Source organism: Stegastes partitus, unplaced genomic scaffold (genome assembly GCF_000690725.1).
Source record: "Stegastes partitus isolate 25-593 unplaced genomic scaffold, Stegastes_partitus-1.0.2 Scaffold18, whole genome shotgun sequence".
In the NCBI taxonomy this organism is placed as follows: Eukaryota; Metazoa; Chordata; class Actinopteri; family Pomacentridae; genus Stegastes; species Stegastes partitus.
The window spans coordinates 742,608-768,229 of NW_007577749.1; the positions used below are offsets into that span (position 1 = coordinate 742,608).

The 25,622-nt window shown below is 40.8% G+C and overlaps 1 protein-coding gene across 1 annotated transcript in view; it reads left to right on the top strand.

The window, feature by feature from the left end:
- Window positions 1–25,622, top strand: part of ncalda (neurocalcin delta a) — a 79,672-nt gene that overhangs the window by 12,204 nt on the left and 41,846 nt on the right. Inside the window, exon 3 of the mRNA XM_008291991.1 lies at window positions 8,739–8,803. The gene's annotated coding sequence lies outside the window, so the exon portion shown is untranslated. The remainder of the gene's footprint in view (window positions 1–8,738; window positions 8,804–25,622) is intronic.

A 25,622-nucleotide genomic window follows, 5' to 3' on the forward strand; every position in this document is an offset into this window, starting at 1 on the left:
AAATATAAACATCATTCCAGAATAAATCAGACAACAACATACTGTGTGGACAGGTGATTGCTATAGAGCAAGACAAGTATCTGATACAGACAAGTGTGCATTTTTTTTATCTGAAGTGCTAAAAATTGTTCAGACAGCAACCACACGCCATTACCTCACCAGCTAGACAGTGAGACCCCAGCAGCAAGATTGTCAGAAGCGATGGCATCAATAGCTGTGGACTTGTGTTAAGAGAGCTGAGAGGAGTTGCTAAGCTTCACTGACAGGCTTTGGCTTCACACCCTGGCTGGCCAGGAGTCTATGGACATGCCCTGAATTAGCACAGGGCTTTCCCACTATGTGAGAGTGGTATTATGTCACTGTGTTGTATACTTTACAGGGATTTTTAGGGACTATACTCTACGGCATCTGGGATGAGCCACTGGTTATGGCACATGGGAAAATATGGACATAAAATAAGTTGTCATAAAAGTTGCACACAGTGTCCTGCTAGAAATGTATGTACTTACCAGAAGAACAGTAGAACAGAAAATATGGAGAGAAATTAATCTTAAAAGTAGTAAAAATATATAATTTACAGTTGATTCATAGATTGTCATGAATTTTGTTTGTTTTATTTGTTGGTCACACATTGGCCACTACCATTAAGACTAATTTCTCTCCATAACATAATCCCATTTACACTTTTAACCTTTCTAATTGTTTTTACATAAAGAACGTTTACAAAGATATTGTCTGAATCACTGTTTTTCTGAGAAAGACTAATTTTGTATTTGGAAGTGGGGTTGATGGCACAGTGGTGGGTGCAGGAGCTATAATACCGCTTCTGGAAATCTTCCACAGGCCCCTCTGGAGAAAAACAAAACTAATGAAACTCTGCTAGAATTCTTTACACTGGATGATACACAAAATTCACTGATATTTACTTAAATGGCATATTCACAATTATGAGAACCTTTTACCTTATGAAAACTTTAGGCAGGGCTACAAGGTGGAGCAGTTAGTAGCACTGTTGCCTCGCAGCAAGACGATCGCCGGTCCGCGTCCCGGTGGATGGCACTGGGATCTTTCTGCGTGGAGTTTGCATGTTCTCCCCGTGCAGCGTGGGTTCTCTCCGGGTTCTTCAGCTTCCTCACAGTCCTTAAACATGTTGAGGTTAATTGGTGATTCTAAATTTGTGCTTGGTTGTCTGTCTCTAAGTGTAGCCCTGTGAAAGACTGGTGACCTGTCCACGGTGTCCCCTGCCTTCGCCCTAAGTCAACTGGGATAGACTCCAGCCCCCCATGACCCTAGTGAGGATTAAGCGGTGTATAGACAATGGATGGATGGAAAACTTTAGGCTCTCTTTATTTTGAATTATCCAAAGACTAATTACACAAATCTTTTTAACTAATACAGGTGAACACACTCACACAACCGCATGCGTATATATATTTATATATATATATATACACGCACACATAAGCCCACATTGCCTTTATGTAATGTTCCGGTTTACCACCCAGTGCGCGATAGAGGAGAAGTAGGATGAAAGATTCTTGGAGCGACAGTTATATGAGGGGAACGGTAATGAGTGGGCTACAAACCATGACAGTCGGTTTGCCGCAAGTAGGGGAGAGTGAGAGAAAGAGCGAATAAGAGGAGGGGGTTACATGTGGGAGTACACCACAGCGAATACAGTAGGAAGACAACACATTGCAGCCGCAGCCCAGTTTTATTGAGCAGATGAGCGAATGAGCAAGCGAGTATGTCTCGTCCAGACACCCACACTGACTGGGCCGGTGTCCTAGGAGATTAGCAATACATTGTTACGTTTTTCTCACTGTGCATTATGTTGTTTTTAAAACCATTTCAGTATACATCCCATCCTGAGGTTTTACATTGGCCTAGTTAAAATCTTCTTATACTGGCCATTCCTGTTTAGCAAACAAGGTTTACATCATGCTCTCTACAAGTGCATCTGCAGATAATTATTATGCATCCGCCACTGTTGGAGTACGGGACCAGCTAGTGTTCGACACCTAATTGAGTTACTTCAATAACAGTGACTGAGCTCACTGACTAAAAATTTCACTCACATATCACTGCTCAGACTTTGTACATTAGATCACTAGGCAAGGTTTTAGAGATTAAACATGCGAGTCAAGTTTTTTGACACAAAAATGTTAAATATTCTTCCAAAACAGTGACCCATACACAGAGCAGTCCTCTCTGTAACCAATGATCTACCTCCTGGCAGCTGCAGTATTGGTTGGTAGTATTAACTTACTTTGTGGTGAATAATTTTCATGAAGTGCACCACTCACATGCTAAATTTCCATGGGGCTGGAATATCTGTGCTACGCCACAATCCAAACAGCCATGACCAAAGCCTGCGATGCTGCAATAGCACAAACAGGCTTCCATGCAGTGAAAATAGAGCAGGTAGACCAGGAAAACAACTTTCTGATGGTAAAATTAAATGTAGCAGGTCACTGCTAAACACGTTTAAGCCCTTTAATTACATGACTTTCTTGTCGAGCTATAAGTGTCAGTGCTGTTTGGTTACTTCTAAAAATGTTTTATCCTCATGAATATAACAGGAATAGAGCCCAGGAGCTTGCTGCTAATAAAATGGTAATCCCTTGAATTACACAGTCTTCCTGCTCATTTGACACAGCCGTTGGCGTTTGATGTTTTGCGTGAATGCACACATATTAACATGCAGAGGGATGTTTAATGCTTGATAGGTCTCTCAGACTTGTACGGTGTTGTAGTTTTTACACCTGATCCTCTCACTTTTTTTTTACCTACCATATGCATGGAACATGTTGCCATGGCACCAGTGAAAGGCTGAGGTCTCCCTGCTGTCACATTTTGTTCAAAGACAACCTGAGTTCTCCAGACTCTGTGCTTTGCTGTATCTCTGTGCATGTATTTCCTTTATACCTCTCTCTCTCTGTTATGCCCTGAGACTGAAACCATGTGTCTCCACAGGGGAGCTGACCACTTCCCCAGAGGATTTAAGAAATGGAAAAACGACATCATCCTTACAAAAACGAAAAAGGATGAAATCAAAAAGCCACAGTGACCTAATGGTTAATGATCCTTTCTAGTTTGCTGATATGCCTGCTGGAATGGCTCTGAGATGATGTAATGGTGTTGAATTTGATCTCTTGAAAACAAAAGCTGGCCTCTGTCATGAATTTTCAGTTCTATTATTAGTTTTGTTCGAGCATTTTCCTCGTTTTCCCTGAGTAATTTTGTTATTGAGCCAGAGGTTGAATTCCATATACGGTCACCAGACAGGCCAACTACTAGGTCATTAGTGTTTGTTTTAGTCACAAATGGTGTGTGAAATATGCTCAAGACCAGGACAGTCTGTGGTGTCTACGTACATACGTATTTTTATGTGTGTGTGAGAGTTAGGATATAAATGTGCATAAACGCTTGTGGCTCTGCTTTCACTCATCGGCCTATTAAAACTGCCCTGAGCCAAACCAGCGCTCACGAACCAGGGGAAATAATGCTGTTTGATTTAAAGCCATCAGTGGTTGAAGGAATTGTTGTTGGAATGTATTTTGATGGATCCGTGGTACAAATTCTAGCTTTTTCTTCCTTTTCGGTGTTTGGTTGCAAAGTGCTGAAGTAAAGTAGTGTTTTTTTACAGAAAAAGTGCCACTTTGTTACTGTAAACGCTGGAGAAATGTTTGCTCCCATATGAGCGAGCCAATTGTAGGATATTTATGGTGAAGCTCCCTTTCGTAATTACCCAACACTAGAAAGTGTTGATATCATTTTATGATGTGTGTGTATTTATCCTCCAAAGTACAAAACCTTCCCACTGAGTAACTATTCTGGGGAAGCTATAGCAGCAACACCTCAGTGTTGCTGCTATAGTTGGAACTGTTACGGAGGCCCTTTCACAGGACTCTTCCCATCGAGTACAGGAATGGGGCTGCACCATGATCACAACTTAAAAATAAACATTTTAAAAGAATTATTTCACATCATATTTTATTCTCCTGGACTGCACAGTGGTTCGGTGGTTAGCACCATTGCCTCACAGCTAGAAGAGCCCCGATTCGCATCCTGGTTAGGACGCCTGGGATCTTTCTGTGTGGAGTTTGCATGTTCTCCCTGTGCAGCGTGGGTTCTCTCTGGGTTCTCCGGCCTCTACAAGGTCCAAAAACATGTTGAGGTTAATTGGTGATTCTAAATTGTCCGTAGGTGTGAATGTGAGTGTGCTTGGCTGTCTGTCTCTATGTGTAGCCCTGTGATAGACTGGCGACTCTGTCCAGGGTGTCCTCTGCCTTCATCCTAAATCAGCTGGGATAGACTCCCCCCCCTTTTACTTTTTCACCTGGTACCAAAATTTCTCCAAATTGATTTTGTTTGGATACAAAAATGTGCCCCCTTACATCGAGAGCTGTTTAGAACAAGTTTAAACATCAGAAAACACAGCCTCACAGAGTTGTTAGCATGACTTCACTATCTTGCAGCATTTGTTTACACAGAAAGCGTTTCAGACTCGTTTTTCAGTCATTGGTCTCATGTGGTGCCTCGATGGAATAGACATGCTCCTGTTTTAATTACTTGTGTCGTAGCGACTAGTGCTTTCCTCTCGCTATATGCTGGCAGATGCAGTTCAGAGCATATTTTTATGCTCTGGGTCTATTTTTACACATGTAACTACAGTGATTGTGTATTGGGCTTCAAGTGCTGCCAAAACACAGTTGACCTCCAGCTTAATACTGTGCCTGAATGCATCCTGTGTAGACACAGATGGAGCACTGAAGCTGCTGCTGCTCTGCAAACATGCTGCTCACGCTACACTGCATGTGTAGACACGGTGTTAGTCCTGAAACATTTTACAGTTCTGTGCTGTGTACAGATGATTGATGCTTACTAATTCTTCTGTAGTTATAGCTACTTAAAGCATGTCTTGAGAGACAGAGAGAAATGGCAACATTGTTTATCAAAACTTTCATGCCGGTAAATCCTCTTTACATTGAATTAAATCGAGAAAGTTTGCTTCTGTGTTACAAATCATTTTTTCCTTCCTCTGTATGTGTTAAAGCTGCACTTAGACACAAACACCCCATCTCACACACATGCAGAGTTGTCAGTTTGCCTAGAGAGTTTGTGCTCACCAAGCTGTGCCGTGCCAGAAGAGTTGTGTTATTTGAGAGATCCTGGGGAAGTGAGAGGACAGGAACCTCAGGAGCTGGTCTGTTCCTCAGTCGCAGCAACACAGAAGGTGGCTTTCCTCATACTTTCCCCTGCTCCAGGCACTCAGCAGGAAAACGCTTTCATTTCATCAGCTCTTATTGTCGCAATCAAAACGAACACTTTGTGCTTGCAAAGAGCAGGTCGTGTCGTTTGGTATTTAGAAAGAACACCAAGAATTGAAGAGTAATAATTATGAAATGGCTCATCTGTAGTAAAAAGCACAATAGCAAACTAAAATCTTTAATGCCTCCATTCATTGCGCTTTACAATTTATAGTCATGACATTACACAGTTTTTATTTAGTTCTTTGAATTCCTTTTAAAAAATTAACTTCTATTCTTTTCTCGTGTGCTATGAACAGACAAGTTTCAATTCCTGCACTATTGAGCATTAACTTTTAATGTTTTTGCTTCACTTTACACTCTCTGATTTTCTGTGTAATAGTTGTGTAGTTGTTGTTCAGTATTTTATCCTCATTCGTGTTATACATAACACCACATACTGCATAGTCAACACTGCATTCTGCTAATGCATGTGGATCTAATCCAGAAAAACTCACCTACTTAAAAGTCAGCAGCTTAATAGCACAGTGTTTTTGTTTGTTTTTTTATTTTTAGTTTGTGTTGTTATGTTGTTGTTGTTGTTGTTGTTGTTGTTGTTGTTGTTGTTGTTGATTTAGTCAACAGCACCCAGCTGGCCTGCACTTACTGTAAGTTTGGTGGCATTTATTCTGGCCTAAAATGAGATTGTAGCTTTGGGATTTTTTCCAACTCTCCTACTCTATTCTAAATATAGATTATTCAAGGGCCATGCTTAAGTCCAGTAATTCCTGGTTAATCAGACTATTTTTATGTGAAAAATATATTAGCTATGCTCTCTACCAGACTGGGAAAATATGCAATCTTTGAACACTGCGTTTTAATTCTACAAGGTGTAAGATGTCAATATTGGTCATTTATGTGTTCAGCGTAAAAAGCATCTTGATGGATAAATGTGCTCTCCTGCAGGTCAGTATTTTATCCTTTGTGTTTAGTGCTGGTTAGCAGTGTTAGCACACAGGCGCTATAAGGCGCTAGTTTGCTTCATCAGGATTTCTTGTCAAATGATCAGATAGCTCCAGAAACCCTCCTCCATAAGGGAGTATTTTATCATCTCTACAGAAAATAAGAAAATAAGGAGATGTGAGATCACTCTAACTTATTATCATCATATTTTATTGCCCCGTGGCATGCTGACCTTAGCATTCTTATGCAGCTTCATAGAGCTGTAGTCTCTTAGACCTGTGCCTCACTACTTACCTCACCTGTGCTTGGCGGTCGCAGAAATTCTGGCTTTTCATTTCAACATTCATGTTAATAGGTGAGAGCAGCCACACGACCTACGTGAGACCTGCACCTGTGACGTGTCTGAAACACCTCAGACCATCAACCATTGTAGCAATTACATGTTATTAAATGAGAGAGTGGAGTCTACATGTGTATTACATAGTCACAGCAGAAACCCAACAGACTATAATTATATTATGTCAATAAGTTAACAGAATATTAGGTGAAGGGCAGTGTTTTTCCAGTTCTCTCTCTCTCTCTCTCTCTCTCTCTCTCTCTCTCTCTCTCTCTCGCTCTCTTTCTCTCTCTACCTCTACTCTGAGTTCCCTTACTGCCATATTCATGCCATAAGGCAGCTCAGATGAGGATACCACCTAGGTGTCTTTGTTTGGGTGGTTTTCCGAGCATGTCCAAGTGGGAGGAGACCCCGGGATAGACCCAGAACTCACTGGAGGGATTACATATTTAATCTGGTTTAGGAGCGCTCTCAGAAAGAGCTGGAAAAGGGTTGGAAGTGGTCACTGAGGGGAAGGGCATCTGGAATGACCTGCTTAGCCTGCTGCTAACATGACCCGATCCTGGATAAGTGGAGGAAAATGAATGGATAGATGTCACATTAATAATACTGCCAAACCATTAAGCATGGTTTAATTCAAATGAGTGATTAGAAAATCCATCCATCCATTATCTATACACCACTTAATCCTTACTCGGGTCGCGGGGGGGCTGGAGCCTATCCCAGCCGACTTAGGGCGAAGGCAGGGGACACCCTGGACAGGTTGCCAGTCTATCGCAGGGCTACACTTAGAGACAGACAACCAAACACACTCACATTCACACCTACAGACCAATTAACCTCAACATGTTTTTGGACTTGTGGGAAGAAGCCAGAGAACCCGGAGAGAACCCACGCTGCACGGGCAGAACATGCAAACTCCATGCAGAAAGATCCCGGTGCCCCCACCGGGACATGAACTGGTGACCTTATAGCTGCGAGGCAACACTGCTACCAACTGCACCACCTTACAGCCCTGATTAGAAAATGTAAAGGAAAAAATACAATTTATGAACTAGAATAAATGACTCAGAGGATGAAAAGAGCAAGAGAAATGCAAAAAATAATAATAATAATGTTTTTTTTTAAAAAAGAAGTGTGTGTGTGTCTGTGTGTCACATATATAAGAGGCTATGTCAAGATAATTATTTTTCATATTCGGGAATGTTTTTATGATGGGTGGTATTGTAGCAGAACTATTTATAAATGTGTATGGAGAGTTGTGTGTCTGTATCTTAATCTGTGTTTCTGTAGTGAGATTTGTGAATATGAAATTACTTACATTTTATTGACAAGTCTCATTCGCATGTCCTTTTGCAAAATGCATGATGGTACACATTGCTTGGTTCGTGACCTTCGGCTTTTTTTCTACTTTTCACGGTGCATTGTGGGATGTTTTGAGTGGCGAACACCCTATATTGTGCATACAAGGTGAAGTGAGTGATTTCAGACACAGCCATACAGTTTCTGTGCAGTATATGTCACGTGATCACAGTCAGGTCTTGTCAGATGGGTTTATTTTTGGTTATTGACTACATAATAGTAGCTTAATAAGGCTGTTATCTATCAGTTAAGAAAAGTAATCCACCAATGCATTCCTAGGTCAATTCATTTCAGGTTGTTTCCATTCAGTATGCCTTATTGCCATGCCATATTCATGCTAAAAGGGAAGCACGGAGTAGAGTTGCTGCTCTTTTGCATTGCAAAGGGCCCACTGAAGTGGTTCGGGCATTTGATTAGGACACCTACTGGGCACAATCTTTGGTCTTTCTTTGGGGGTCTTCTGTGCATGTCCAACTGGGAGGAGACCAAGGGCTTGAACCAGAACTTGCTGGAAGGATTACATATCTCATCTGGCCTGGGAACACCTCGTAATCCCCCAAGATCTTTCTCAATCACTCACTCTGAATGCTGGTAAACTAAACCACATATAATTTAAAATTAAAATTAAATTAAACCCAACATTCTATTATTGATGGCCATTAACAAAGGCAAACCTAATGTAGAAAATAGCAGCAATGCAGCATGGATGCACAAGTACACAAGGGTCTCAGCAGTTCAGAGGGCTAGCCGTCACTCAATGGTAAGGTTAGCAGTGCAGCAGTGAGGTTTAGTCTTGTTTAACTAGTATTCCTTGTTTTTAACAGATCTGATTGACTGAGCAGACTAAAAGGAAGGCGTTATCCCGTGAGCCCGAAAGAAGACACCAAAGGTTTGCACAGAAAGTTTTTTAAATGGTATTAAATGTATGTTGTGTATCTGCCTTCAAACTTACACATTCAAAGTAAACGTAGTCTTCATAAAGTAATGTGTACCATGAAAATCATGGCACACAGAAGGATACTCTACTTTTGATGTGTTATTTTAGCAAATAAGCCAAATGTCTATCTGTATGACACAAAAAAATGTTTTAGTCAACTTGATGATGTTGAATCAATGCTTTTGTAATTATTGAACAATTTAGTTGATATTTTCGTTCAGTGTCATATTTTCTATAAGGTGGAGGAAATGTTTTAGAGGCACATGTCAGTGTGAAGGACATACTCCCCTCTCTTTTATCTCAGGCAGAAATTGGTGTATAATGTCCAGTCTAAACAATGAAATGTTGGGTGGTCATTCTGCAGTGTGCGTGAGCCCTGTTGTTTTTGGTTTGTGTTGTTTCCCATGACTCTGAGATGAGCCAGAGGAAGCCCAATGTGATTTCCACACAGTTCCCAGGCCCCCAGATCCCTCCCAACACAGGCCATTACACACAGTCACACTCGCATACACACACTTGCTCATAACTCAGAGACAAATATGTGTGTGTGTGTGTGTGTCTGTGTTACTAACATTAAAAGAGATAAATGGCTTGAACATCCTTTGCTCTTTGATCCACACACTCACTCTTACTTGTGAGCCATAAACACACACACACACACACACACACAGGCATGCTAGACTTTTAGACTAAGGTTCAGCTGAAACTTGTCCAGTAAAGAGGTCTGCTGCGTGAAACAAGGGCCGACTGCAAGCATGCCTCACGCACTCACACTTTGGGTCATTTGGAGTCAATGGAACCTCTGAACTTCCTTAAGATGACGTACACTAATGGAGGAGCTTTCTTCAAATAGGAGAAGTTCATATAGTTTACAGTTCTGTTTGGACTTTATCATGGTATCAGTGGGAGTGATAGCAGCTGTCTGTTTTGGACAGAAGAAGTCATTTGAAACTTGTGACAGTTGTGTTAAAATAACATGGAGTACATAGTAACTAAACCTTTTTTGATTATAGTTGTCATGCTTTGAAGGAATAATTTGACATTTTGGGAAATATACTTTTATTTTCTTGCTGAGAGTTTGACAAAAAGGTTTATAGCACTCTCATGTCTGTGTTCTAAAGATGATGCTACAGTAGAATCATCATTAGTCTGTCTAAATGCTGTTTCATTGAAGCATAATTTATTTATTTGTATGTCATTATTAGAGATTATGTGGATGTTTATTAGGAGTTTGACTTGGCACTTTATTCTGGCTCTTTTGCATTGCCTGTAGGTCACTACCAAGGTCAGGTTTGACCATAGACTATATAAAAGATGGACGTAGCTACCGTGACGTCACCCGTTGTTTTCTGCACTGAGAAAATGAAGCCAGGGTTTTGCTACTTCCTGGTTGACATCTTGGATTTTTGGAGCCAGTGACGCAAAAATCGTCGGAGGGAGGCAGAGCCATAGGAGCAGCGATTGGTCAGACGGATTGAGAGGCGGCCCTCTCTGCCCACCCACATTTACTGCCTTCTGATCACTTCATCTGTATGGTCGCTGCCGACTGTCAATCAAACCAGCCACGCCTTGCCCCGCAAAATTTTGACGATTATAAAAAATCAGTATTGATTTATTTTCAGATTGGCCACCTGATCTCTGGACTTGACCGTGAAAACTAATAAAAACAAAATCCTGAGCTGTAGGAATGCGGTATTTCGTGATCTGTGATCACTTATTTTCCAATTCATTTCTATGGGAGCCAGGGCTTTTTGGAGCCAGGACTAGCGGACGTAGTGATATTGCAGGTTTTTGACACTCCGGGTTGGCTTCACTTTTCAGGGCCGGTTGCTACGTCCATCTTTTATACAGTCTATGGGTTTGACTTAATGAAGGTTGTGTTTGGTGGAATTATCTCATCCATTCTGTCAGCCTTTCTCTCTTAGCAGGGATTCAAAGCTGTTTTGATAAGATGTTGTGGTGGAGATGGCAAAGGAAATGCTATCGTAAACTCTCGCTATAATGGCTGACTGATGCAATGACCTTGGATAAACCCACATTTGCCATTGTTCTAAGGGGTCAACAAGCATTATCAGCCAGTGTCCAGTTAAGCCTAGTTTTAAAGCATGTCTGAACAAACTGAAATGAGTTACCATGGTGCAATAACTATGAGGTTACATGTGTTAATTGTAGATTTATCATTACTGGCTAGATGAGTGTTGTTTTGGTGTGAAAATTAAGTTGTTCTGTTCTCTCTGTTGTATTTGCCAGTCATTTCCAACTATTCCTCTCAATTAAAACAGTATTTACAATGAATTACACAAGACTCTATTGAACGTAAAGTCTTGTGTTAAGTGGTCACTTAAGGTGCTGCCTTTAATTTACCAGACAACTGCAAAAACTGGTCACCAAGTGTTTCTTTACTATGTGTTATGGTCTATGGTATGTATTGAGTGCTTGCTTTAAAGCCCACAACTGTTGTGGAATAAAGATTTCTGTCTTGACAGGCGAGTGCTGTGTCACAAAGTTGCCATCTGCGCAACACAGCATACTGTATATCCTCTTAACTGAATACATTTATAAAGATCTGAAGTATATGTGAATCATCTACTGTACATTCAGAGCTGAGACTACATATAGTAGAGTCAGAGTGTTACCACAATGTTGCCTTTTTGATGGAAAACTTCATAGAGGCATATTACCTGATTTCTGATGCAGTCCCTTGGGATCAGTAATATGCCAGTGCCCAAATAATTATGTACAACTTCTACACAAAACCACCAGCCACACCATTAAAGTCAACTTGTTAATATTGTGTATCACCCACTTGTGTTGCCAAAACAGCTGAAGCATCACCTTCGATGGTTCACACCCCGGGCACAGCCTGTTCTCACTGCTGCCCTCAGGAAAGAGGTACAGGTCCATCAAGGCCTGCACAACCAGATTCATCAACACGTTCTACCCAAGTGCAGTACGGGTACTGAATGCACACCAGTCTCCATAGTCTTTACTATTTATCACATATATTTATTATTTGCACTATACTATACTATACTATGCTATACTATACTATACTATACTATACAATTATATCATAATTACGTTTTAATTATTATTTTACATGATACTGTTTTTTTTGTTTATATTTATTACTACCTCAACAGTGCAATATATTTATTCTGTCGTTGGCTAACTGTACATACTTCCTACTGGCTCCTTTTGAAATACATGTATATATTCATATTCGTCTTTTTATACGCTTACTTTTATACTTCTGCACCACTGGAGTTGTCTTTTAATTTCGTTGTACCTTGTGTATGATGACAAAAAAAAGCATTCTATTCTATTCTATTTTTTTCTATTCTATGCTATTAATCTGTTAGGGAATTGACATAGGACCTCTGGGGGTGTTCTGTAGTGTCTGACATCAGGAAGTTGGCTATGGATCCTTTCAGTTGTGGGATAAGACTTTTGTGGACCAGACTTTTTTTTCCCAGCGCATCCTGTAGTACCTGTTTTGTCAGATAGGGGTCTTTGAAATTTGGAGGCTGGGTCAACACCTGCACTTCACTGTCATGTTGCACGAGTTGTTTGTGTGGTGTGGTGTGGTGTGGTGTGGTGTGGTGTGGTGTGGTGTGGTGTCCTGCTGGGGGAGTGCCATTGCCATGGAGGTGTGTGCTTGCTTTGTGGCAATGCTTGGTTGGGTGGTTCATGTCAAGTAAAGGCCAATTCATGGCTTTGGCATGACCAATGCAGACTTTGAAAGCAGACCATGTACACTCCAATCATACTACATACGTGTCAGTCCGGCGGAAACAGCTGCATTACCTCTCTACTACCCTTATCAGATACAGAAAAACAGGACTTCTGTCAATGTTTCTTGAACGCTGGCTGTAACTTTTCACTTTTTACAGAATATATCAGCTAGTTACAGATTGGGCTACAGCGCTGTGTCACTGGAAATACTCTTGAAGTGTGCTGAGCAGAGTGAATTTAGAACTTCCCGCTGTTATGGACACTGTCATTGGAAAGCATGTACAAATCAAAGCACCTCCAAAGTCTGACAGCAGCTACTTCAAATATAACTCTTTAAACGGTGAACTATAAAGGTGTGGATGATCGAGAATCTCCTCATACAGTCTCTCCTCATAACAAGCATTGGCATTCCTTGCACATGTGCAGTTGGTGCGCTTGCAGTGTGGACAGTCTATGCAATCACAAATTTTGGGTTGCTTCCAGATGTCTATAGAGGGGGTCTGCACAGACCCTCGTGAACTTGGATGGATAATAAAATTTCTTGTCACATGTACCCATGCAGACACAAAGACATGGAAAGCATGAATTGGACTTTATATCCACATGAATGTCAGGACACAAGGTTTCCCCACAGAACATTGCATTGTAACAAGATGATCAATGTTACTCACTTCACCTGTCTGTTTGAATGTTGCAGTGGATTAGTGTATGCTTCCCATTAGGATTTTACCACTCTTTTTTTTTCTCTCTCTCTCTCTCTCTATCTCCCCCCCAAATAGTTTTGGCCAGAAAACAGATATAGCTACCTGTTTTCACAGTTTTTGTGGTAACGTAAGAAGTGACATTGTTTGTCCAAAGTTGGCAAAAAACTATGACTCAGAGGAAGTCCATAGCTGCTGTGAACTTACTCCTTGAAGCTGGTGAAATCTGGTATTTGATAGGCCAACTGCATCAGTTCATTGCATCCACCCTGGTGGACAGTCATCAATTTGCAGAGACAGCGGCTTTATTTCTGTGTGAATACTATTGATGCAGCTGTGGGAGTGTGTTTGTGTATGCTGGGTCTGTATATATGTTTCTCGTTGTGTGTTTGTGTGTGTATCAGTAATAGTGAGTAGGGGACCAGGGGTGACTCATAGGGGAGGTGGTGATGTGTCTTTTTCTTGCTCCTGACTCCCAACCTGCTGCTTTCTGATAAGAGAGAAACTGAGACAGTAGGCTTTGGTTAATCCTCTCTCCGCATCCAGCCTGCCATCTGCCATAAAAAACAATGGGATGGGACAGACTGGTCATCAGTTTTTTCTGCTGCCTTCTGTTTATAGTTTGTGAATCACTGAGGATGGAGTGGGTTGTAATACTGTTGAATAACTCTTGAGACACTTTGCTGATTGTATAACAAACCTTTATATTCACTCACAATTTCCTGTTTCTTCACAGCCCACCTCCCCAGCTATAAATGGGATTAAATAAATGCATTCTGTAAATAATGTTCTTCTCACCGCTCTGGATCATGACGAAATACAGCCACATCAAAGATTGACTCATTTATTATTTTAATTAATGAATATGACTGCCAAGAGAATGACGAGAGTCATTATGCTGCTTAGATTCTCCTGAAGAGAAAGCATTTGTTGACTACACAGAAAAGGTGATGAAGTTGACCAGGATCTCGTATCTCAGTCTATCACAACATTTCTGATTCTGCGATGATGAAATAGTGATTCCTGTTCCAAAAGTTATTTTATAATTAGGTTTATCATGTTGAAAAGCTCATCTGAAGTTTACCTCATTCTTATGAAGTACACTCTGTACAGTTTATAGAGTCCTTGAGTGTTTTTGCTGCATTTCTTTTCCTTCTTTGCACAAGTTGCAGGAGAGATCAGTGAGGCAAGCTGCCGATGTCGGTCTGTAGGCCTGGGGTTCAGTCTCAGCCCTGCTGTGCAATCATGATGTTAACATTTGTAAGTTTGTTGAGTGAGATATCTTGACAGCTCTTGCTGTTAAATGCAACCTGTTCAAAATTTCAGTTTGCCAACTTTGATTGACTGATGCATTTACTTGATTTGAAGCAGAATGGGAAGTGCAGGAAAACAATTTTTACATTGGCTTGGGGATGTTAATAAATTTTTTTCACGTCACAGCTGAATAATCTAAATGAGTTACTTCTGTTGTTTTATGTATTTTTAACAGTTCATTGCCAAGTGATAAACAAGTTTTCAGACACAGACACTTGATAGCGCCTGTAAAATTAACTAAATTTCTGCTGTCATAGATTCTTTTTTGTACATTTGCTGCCACTCTGTCAACATTTGTTGAACATCTGCAGTTCTTCTCATTAAGTGGGAGATGTCGTTGCAGTCAGAAATTCTCAGTATATCACACTTTGAATTACAAGCTACTGTGAATGTTTCTTCCTAACCAGCTGCTTGTAATTATGGTTTACACAATTTAATGTGAATATGCATAAATACCTGCAAAGCTAATGACCTTCTCAACAAGCCTAAGCTGTACTTAGTGTTTAGCAGTTCACATGTTAACATAATAAAATGAGATGGCCATCATGCTAAACATTCAACATGTATACATCAGCTTTGTCTCAGTATAAGCTCTGTTCCAGCCTTAATTCTGCTTTGTGTTTTGATTCTGCACTAATACACAAGATACAGGATAGTGTGACAACTGGTCCTGACAGTCCTTTATGTACTACTGCTGTTGGATTTTTATCAAACGCATTTAGGCAGATGGAATGAGTCATGTGCCTAAATGTTGTTTTGAGACATTTGGAATGAAGTAATGCTCTGCACCTGTTCAATATAGAGAAGAAGCATAAATACTTCCATTAAGCAATCATATTTGTAGTGCTTAAATAAGATTTCATGATGGTGTTTTTGCATTTTTACTGGAATTGGCCCATTTTCTTCTCCCAGAATGCTTCAGCTTATCACTTACCAAAGAATACATCATGTAAAACATTGTTGTCATCACTGTCAGCATTCAAAATATTTCCAGCTGTCCATAACTCTCACAACTTATTCCTTCAGTCCAGCAGGTTGTCTAGCCAGTGAGGTCAAACATGGGTGACAGAAAGCAATTATGAAGCTAGAGAAGAAGGAGGATAGTGGGAGATTTTTTTACAGTAGTTTTTCTCCCTTTCTCTGAATTTAATTTCTTTTTTGGCACAACTGTAATTACGTTCAGTTGCGATAAAGAAGAATAAGCTTGTCTTACTGTGACTCTCTTCCTCTCTTCTCTTCATTTAGCTGTCCATTACATCATCTTACTGGGCTATCACAGATACATAAATCCTTCTGACTCATAAATGTATATAATGTTCTTCACTGATCGATCACTGCAGGATTTGATTTGAATCAAAAGGTTGCAAGATCTGAAAAACAAAAAATGTGTATAAAAATGTACTCTTTTTTTTTTTTCTTTTTAACCAAATTTACTTAGTCTTAATACAGTATCACCAGCTACTAAGGGAATGCTGTGTAATTTTCCATCACAGTCTTTATTTTAAAATCACCTGTAAATGAAATTCCCCTCATCATGCAGCTACTTCATTGGTATCATCTGTTTTCTCAAACATATGAATATGCAGTGTTTTTTTTTTCCTTTTCTAATTTTTTGTTAACTAATAGTCATTTCCTTTGATTTGCAGTTTTCACATTGAATTAATATGCATTATCCTAATCTGTTTCATTACACAACAACATAGACCTCAAAGATACTGTCGTCATTTGTTTTGGCAAGCAGTGTGGTACGTTGGATTAGCCTGTTCAGCGAGGTGCATCAACTCGCCCACCCCATGTACTGCAGTTACATAACACAAGGAAGAGATTTGTTTTTAAACAATCTTGTCTACTTACTGCAGTGAGTTGTGAATTTAACCTTCGATTCTGATGAAAAGCTATGAGAACAGCTGTGTGCAGCCTGCCATTTGTCAGAGACTCGGACAACAGCTGCCGTGGGATAAAGCAGTCACAAATGATCTCTCAGAGTGTTGCACAGTGCAGATTCTTTACAGAAGGTTTCCTACACTATGTGAATTCTTGCATGGCTGCACATTTACATGGTCATGGTGGCGGTGCATGTGGACTCACGACAGTGCATTGTTACATTTATAACCATATGGTGTGTGGGAGATGGGTTCACTTCCCAGTCTGCCGTCCAGGTTTCTGCTGATTCCTGTATGTGTTGTAATTGGCAGTTACACGGAAATGTGACGCTTGTAATTGTGCAACACAACATTGTCATCGTGGCTGTCATCCCCACAAGCTGTGTCTGCCCTGTGATGACAGCATCGAGAGAAAAGCTTTGTGCTCTTTCAAAGAGTTTATCTTAATCGTGGAGAAACGGTGCATCAGACATGAGGGCAGCTGTGGCTCAGGTGGTAGAGTGAGCTGTCCACTCTGCCTCTGGTACCACTGAGCTGATAGGTGGTCTGATTGCAGTCCCCTGTTGTCCACATGCTGAAGTGTCCTTGGGAAAGACACTGAACTTGAAGCTGTTACAAATAGCAGGCCAGCTCCTGGCTTGAGAGCTTTGCCACTATTAGAGTGTCAGTGTTAGTGTGAATGGATAAAAGTCATTGTGAAGCACTTTGGACAAACAACTGTTATATAAGTGCAACTGTGGTAATTTACCTGTACACCAAAACTGCACCAGAAACTTGGAGGTAACAAGAAAGGTTATTAAGAGAATGTGGCCTTTCAGTGACACTTTGCAAAGCAGTTTTCTAAAAAATACCAATGTGAGAATAGACACTAGAAGTTGCACTTCTGTCTGAAATATTGAGCAACGGTAAATGTGCTTTATTTAGGGAATTTTGCACACAGCAGTGGTCTGTGGGTGTTGTTTGTCAGGCATTTATAAAGTCTTGCTTCCTTTATCTCCCATCATCAGTGTTGTCCTGAGTGGTTCTCCTTTCTCTTAATCTTTTATTATTATTGTTTATATATTTTTGATCTTCTTATTTTAGTTGGTTTTATGAAGACTGGCACTATTACTATTTCTGTTGCATAAGATAGTACTATGTATTTGTTTCTGTCTCACTTTGTCTGTCCAGTCTGTTTAATATCTGGAATTTTGCAAGTGTATACTATGTTATGTGTGTCATGTCCATCCTTGTTTATCTTTGTAAATTCTATCACTGTTTTTTTTTTTTTTTTCAAAACCACTCACATTGCATATATCACCGGCTCTAATCATAATTACTCACTGTAGAGCACTTGTTATTGTTTTAAAATGATTTCACACTAAATCAAATGTTCCAGACACTCAGTTTACAGATTGTCCACTGTGTAATCTGTAGTGCTCTCTTTGCTGTGTTACTGAAAACATAATTGTATGCCTGCAATATAGTTGAATAATGAAACTCCAATACCAGTGTACCACTCAAACCTTGTTAACAGCTGTGGGCCTCCCCTGCCTGATAGCTGATTATCTAACCTATCTGTTGTTGTCAGCCGCAACAGCGTGACTGATATTGTGTGTGTGTGTGTGTATGTGTGTGCGCCATCCTGGCAAAATGTAGTTCTGCAGATACCTACTGTATGGGATTAAAATGAAGGTTACAAAGATGGGTGTGGTCCGAACCTGTGCTGAGTATTTGTGTAATAATGTAATAATAGTACTAAGTACACATGGGTCAGAACGTTGGGTGGTGTGGTCCCTTTGCAAGCTATCTAATACCCCCAGTCCAGCTGCTGAGAATAAAGTCACAGCTCTCTGATGGAGGTCCAACCTTCATGCTCAAGGTCTTGCTGCCCAATAACAATTCACTCTAACAAAAACCTGTCCAAAACACCAATAGGCACACATCCCTCAGTAGGGCTTTTTTGGGGGGTTTATATGCCATTCTTTTGCCATTTGCCATTGTTTCATACTGGACCTTTTTATTCCGTCACCTGATTTTAGAAACAATAAACGTACACAATAATGGAGTTATATAGATGTGGGTTCAAACACTGACACAGTGTGCAGGGAGCATTTCCGTTTCCAAAGGAGAAACTTCTGAAGGGTTTGCCTTGGAAATAGAAGTTGTTTTTCCTTCCACCCTTGCTGTTGCTTCCTGAGTCTTCAGGAGGAAGGAATTCCCTCTAGTGCCTGTTACCCACCCTACATCCGAACACACACTGAAGACTGTTACATGCATCCACAGAAATGCTACTCAGAGAAACTAAAATCAACGGCAAACTTCTTTCAGTAGGTCAGATTAGGTTGCCTACAGTACCAAATATATATGTTTTCTAATGTAACACTGACATTAGGTGTATCAAAGTGCTACCTGTGATTCCAGTCAGTTTCCTGCCGTTTATTTTTTCTGTATCTCCTGTACCACCTGTTACGACGAGTCTAGCATTGGCTGGGAGTAACAAAAAACACAGGTATTATTGCTTAGGTAAAGCGATTTATTGCTTCGTGATGCAATTAACAGAAAAAGTGGTGGTAACACAAAGAAAACAGAGCTGGTCGGTGTTGCTAACTTAAAGAATTAATAAAACCAAACGAAGGCGAACAGAGTGGTGAAACTAGCTAAGCAAAAACAAGCTTAAACATAACACATACCCACCTAACAAAAACGAGAGTGCACAGAAATAACGAAATAAACAAGTGCCTCAGAACACACATTACAGAGCTCACAAGATGCCAGTAACTTCTAAACTAAGTTATGCATCTGCTAACAGGAGCTGCAAAGAACACAAAGACACAAGAGGCACCAAAGCGAACTGCTCACACTAAATCACAGTCGCGTCTGGACTGTGAGTTGGGCTGCAGGTTTAAACCCCAGGTGTGGCGATTGCTGCAGCTCGATTGGAAATGAAAGTGGAGGGAACAGGGTTGTGGTCCAATCAGGCACGGCAGGCGGCGAGGAGAGGAACAAGGGCTTCAGAGCAGGTCAAGAGCTGATTGGAGACAGGCGGGGTCTGGAGCATGCTCCTCTGCCGGGCATATTTTAAAGGCTGAACAAACCAACTCCCCAGACAGAGGCCACGGAAAATCCACCACAAAACAATGCACCCAGACACCAGGAGCCATAGCACCTCCAAGTACTTCTCCATTATTCAATTCAATTCAATTCAATTCATTTCAAAGGGCTTTATTGTCATTTCAACCACATACAGCTGTACAGTACACAGTGAAATGAGACAGCGTTTTCCAGATCCAGAGCTAAAGTGGTAGTGCAAAGAATGCAGTGCAATTTTTTTTTTTTTACGATAACATAAAATAAAATAAGACAAAAAATAGAATAAAATAAAACAAGAAATAGAAATATGGAGACAGTAGTGCAATATAAAAAACAGGTTGTGCAAATGTACAATTTAAACACGGCAAACAAAACAATGCAACACAACACGGACAATAACAACACAATGGAGGTAGTGTGTGTGTCTCTGTGTGTGTGTTTTGTTTGTGCGTTAGTCCAGTCCTTGGATGTTTAGTAGTCTTATTGCTTGAGGGATGAAGCTATTGCACAGTCGGGCCTTGAGTTCCCGCATGCTTCTGAACCTCCTGCCAGGCAGCAGGAGTGTAGAGAGTTTGTGTGAAGAGTGTGTGGGGTCCTTCACAATGCTGGTGGCTTTTCGGGTGCAACGTGTGGTGTAAATGTCCTTGATGGAGAGGAGGGACACTCCAATGATTTTTTTCTGCTGTTCTCATTACCCTCTGGAGGATCTTGCGGTCTGAGACAGTGCAGTTTCCAAACATATAGCCACCATCTCCAACCCAATGTATACGATGACCAGCATCTCATCACACCTGCAAAGATACCCCATATATAAGGTAGTGGACAGTGCTTCACTTAAACTTATCCCGAGATCCCGAGACGTTCCCAGGCGAGATATAATCCCTCCAGCAGGTTCTTGGTCTGCCCTGGGGTCTCCTCCCAGGTGGACGTGTTCGGAAGACCTCCAGAGGAAGCCTCTCCGGAGGCATCCGAATCAGATGTCCATACCACTTCAACTGGCTCCTTTCGACACGAAGGAGCAGCGGCTTTACTTCGAGCTCCCTCCGAATGTCCAGGCTCCTCACCCTATCTCTAAGGCACCCTGCGGAGGAAGCTCATTTCAGTCGCTTGTATCCATGATCTCGTTCTTTCGGTCACGACCCAACGCTCGTGACCATAGGTGAGGGTTGGGACGTAGACAGACTGGTAAATCAAGAGCTTCACCTTGCGGCTCAGCTAGTCTAAATAATTTATCTCTTAGCAGTTTTACCCACTTGACAGTCAGACTTTCATTTCAGTTTCTTGCATCATCTGAGCTTTTTGCGCATTGCTGCTCTCTGTTCTGATAGCTTTCATTCTTTTCTCTGCTTGGCTCCTCAGCAGGATCTTTACAGTCATATTTATCCTAGCTGCAGGCCTTGTTTAATTACTTCTCCCTGTACACTGTCTCCACCATGTTTGACATGTCATCTTGTCTCTTTCCTTTGCCTCTCTCTCAGCCATACATACCGTTACTCTCAGTAGTCCAGAGGGGGCTGGTTTTCACTTGGCTGACCTTGCCCCCACCCTCCACACTTTCCCACCCTGGTCTGGGCCCCACTCTGCTCCATTCAACTGGCCAGCAGATGCTATTCAAATGAGTGGAATAAGACCAAAGCTGTTCATACTCACAGCTTGGTTGAGTGGAGGATGGGATAAGGAGGGTCTTTGGTGGGCTTCTTTTTTTTTTTTTCTTTTCTTCTTCTTCCCACTGTGAACACCCTCTTCCACACACAAGCCCCGCCCCGGATAAACTTTACACAATGCGCAGCACTTTTTGGAAGTGGAGGTGAGGTGACATGATGTGGAGTATATAAATATACACACACATGCTCTAATGTAGCCACTGTTCCAAATACTTTTTAAAATGAAATGAATAAATAAGTAAAAGCTACAAAAGACAACATTTTTGAAGAAACAGAAATGGCTTTATACTTCTTGCTACAAGACAAACATTAATGCAAGGTTTTTTGATGTTGGGCTTCATTGTATATAAACTATCATTACTTTTTGTTCTTATTCACAAATGTCTTACTTGCACAATGAACAGTTTAAGATTTGTCAGTTTTGTAAATACTGTAAGTAATACTATATCTACAATAACTTGTGTAATACCTAAAAATAGAACTTAATGCATTGCTAAAGTTATAGTTCAAAATTTGGGGAAACATGCCATGGTCAAAATCCTAATAGGTTAAGTAACAAAATGTACCTACCAGCACCTCTGAGACTCATTTATTAGCACACTCTGTCTCATTTGTTTAATTTGTATTAAAGTCAAAGTGTAAAATGTCCAACATCACTGTGGGTTTTTCCTACGCTAGTGTTGGACATATTCACTCTCCCTCCCTTAAATGTTGTCCCGGCATTATGGATTTCCCACAGTCCTCTTGTCCTCGGCAAGTGAGCTACAGTGGTATGTTATCTGGGAAGTCAGTCTTTCAGGAAACCCTCTGCACAGCAACAGTTTCTGACATGATGTGCATCTCCCTCTTTATGTCATGTGTCAGCAACAGACATCACTGGGCAGGGGATGTGTGAAGTGCTGCACTGCCACTTACACAGGCAATGTAGCTTGGACTGTAAGGTTTTGACCCTATTTCTACCCTATTACACAGACCACCATGAACCACTGTATGCCTCACTATCCTTTTACGTGTCAATTGTCTGGGTTCTGATACTCTACTTGTTAACAAACATGAAGCAGTGTACAAAACTGCATAAACTTCTAGTTTTTCTTCTACCCTAACACCCTATGGATGGTTCTTTGTCTTGTTAAACTGTCAACAATAAAGTCAAGGTGGGACTATAAACTTGTCTCTTCTGCTCTTGACAGCAAACATCAAAACCATTGTGTTGTGTGCAAGTATCTTCAGTAGATTTGCTTGTCAAAAATGATACTTTCTTGTGGAAGATGACTGCAGCTCAGGGTCCATCCCATCGCTTTATCAGATGGCACCTTTTGCTCAGTCTGCCATCCATTGTGGGTCCTCCAGGTCTATCCTACCTTCATCACCCTCATCTGTAAATTCATCTTTCACCCCGTTCCCTGTCAGCTCCTTGTGGCTAGAATTGTGCTTTCTGATTTGCCTGCCTTTTTCCCCTTTCATCTTTGTCTGACTTTCTCTTATTTGCTTTCTTTTTCTCCTATCTATTTTACTCTACCTGCAGGAAGTTAGAGGATGATATCAGGTTTCTTTGCAGGACTCTGGTCCTCCCTGGGCCTCTCTCAAGTCATACTACATAGATGTCACTGTCCTTTTGCTTCCTCTTCATTATGATATTGACTTGCTCTCCCAGTAAGCTTGCTGGGTCCTCCTCTGTCCCTGAAGCTCCACAATAACGTTCAACGCTCTGGTTGTAGTTCTACTCTCTACGTCTTCCAGTCACAGTGTTTCTTTGCTCTATTTTGCTTCCTCAGAGCTCTCTTTGAAGCCTGTATGCATCTTGCATCTGCTTTCTCCGCTTACTGGCATATTTACTGTGAGAAATGCTCTGGTCATGATGTCCACAGGTAGCTAGGGACTCCGACCACAGAATAGGCATGTGGAATTTTTCCTGTCATTTTACAGCATGTATAGGCTTCCAGTCTATTTTGGCAAGACAAATAAAGAGTGTATATAATGCAAGTACTCCTGAAATTTCTCACAAATTACCCATTTCATTTTCAAGTACTGTAACCTTTCAGAATGGAGGAGGTGATTTGTTTCTTGAGAAGTTCATGCTCTGGACCCTTAACTTATGACAACCAGCTTGCCTTGTTGCATCGAGCCTCTGCTGAGATGCAACAACTTCTCAGAGTTGTGGTAATCTAGAGAGTGCAGGATGCAGCAGGTGCAAGCTGGTAAAGCACTTCCTGGTGTTGTTCTGTCTAGGTGATTGGCTAGTTTGATGCTAGCTGATCTGATTCTTGAGTTTTTCCCTGCTCCTGCTTGCATTTGATCAACTTAAAGTAGTGCCTTTGTCATGTTTTGCCTGACAACCCGATAACTCATTTGTTCTAAAGAGGAAGTTTTGAAGGGACTCACAACTGTCTTGTGTTATGTCAATGTAATGCATCAGATTTGTGTATGAGACTCACAGATCTTAGATTTTGTCACTGTCACTTCCAGAAGCCTGTTGACAGATGTTTTGTGAGGCTGCACCTTGACTTACCCTTTCACGCAGCTGCCCAACTTCATCCTGTAGATCTTAACTCTTCAGCTGCATATGAGGATTTTTCTTCTCTACACAATTTTGCAGCTTTTTTTTACGCAGTGCTGTGCTCCCTATCTTTTGCACACTCTTTTTTTTTTTATATTTTCCATTCTTTGTCAACTGATTTTAGCATCGTTCATAAGTAACAAATTGCAACATCTTCCTCTTCATCATTAATTGCATTGTCTATGGATTTTTATTAATATGATTAATGCTTGCCTTGTTGTGACATTTACACTTGGGATCTTATCTTCACACACTTCTTTCAGCTGATCCAGTTGGAAACACCACAGTCTCTGAGACACAGTTTCTGCCAAGATCCATTGTGTTTGATGTTGCCATGCCCCTGAGGCCGCACGCTCCCACTGTTAACAATCAAAGGCAATCCCCGTTCGTGTTCTTGTCACACTGAGCACAACGTTAATCATCCCAGCAGTGCCTCCAATATTTGCTGCACGCTTGGACACAAAAGAGGCTTCCAGGCGTGAATGCATTTAGAATAATTATTTTGTTCTTTGTTCTGGAATACAGAAACACAAGCAAATCACTATAATGTGGCTGCATATTTCAGGTTGCTGATGTCCTGTGATTGACTGGCAGCATAAACATTCACATTCACTCTAGAACTTGCTCATAATTGAAAATGTCCACAAACTGCAAAGAACACTCACACTGACAATATCCTGCACAGTTACACAACATGTATTCTAGCAGGCTACAGGTTACGCTACTAATTTCCTTATTAACGCACTGCTAGGTGAAGCACTGTTTTCGACAGTATTCTCTTTCATTTAACCTCCACACTCCGTTATTGTTGTCATGTTCACTTCACCAGTGGTTCTTTACTCTTACACATTCAATGTACATCTCTGTTCCTTTTCTTCTTCTTTTTTGCATCTTTTCACAACTTTAGTTCCCCTCCAAATACAGAAACACAAGTATGTCAGCATAATATAGATGCATACAGCAGGCCGATGTCTACGAAAAGGACACTTGTAAGACACAAGACTACAAGTCTCTTGGTCTTATAAGTGTTATTGTGGGAAGGAAAAAGATTCTGACAACATAGCCACCAGGAAAAATCAGGCTGATGTGCCTCATTAACTGACAGAATGTCAATTTAGTCTGCTCTGATAATAAGACATAGAGTTTTAATTATACCCATAGCTTCTGTGTTGACTTCCACCAATGCTGATTTTCTTGTTGTAGTTCACTGGCTTGTAATCATTGCATAGCTGAAATGTAATTTTCATATGGAGGTTTGAATCTGTCTCTCAGTATTCCCTCCTTCCTTAAAGTAATGAAAGTTAAGTTACTCTGGGTGACTTGTTCTTTTCTCCTTTTTACACTTTTGCATAGTTTTTATTAGGCATGTGTTGAATTAATCACGGAAATCCTGGAGGAATTGGGTATTCTTAGGCACTGCAGAGGAACAACAAAGGGGAAGTCCATTTCTAATGCACAGTCATGTTGTAATGGGGCCAAATAAACATAAGCCCTTTGTACACAGTGGAACACTTTCTGAAGGAAGAATGCAAAATGTGAAAAATTGGGAGGGGGGGAAGAATCTTAAGAGGTATTTTAAAACTGTAAAAAATTTCAGCTCTGTAAATATACTTGCCCCTGAAAAGGGTAAAACAAAGGATCATGTAAATATGTGTAAAGAATAGGACATACAGCTTATTGTGTGTTAAGGATCCCAAATGTAAGTCTAGCAGTGCAGTTTGTCTGGTGCACATTCCTTTTTTGCTGACATTTATTTCTTAAACTGGAAAACAAACAGAAAAATGTGAACACATTTTATTAGTGTTTAATTCCATTTGCTTTTTTACTCTGTCCAGCTTGTCCAGA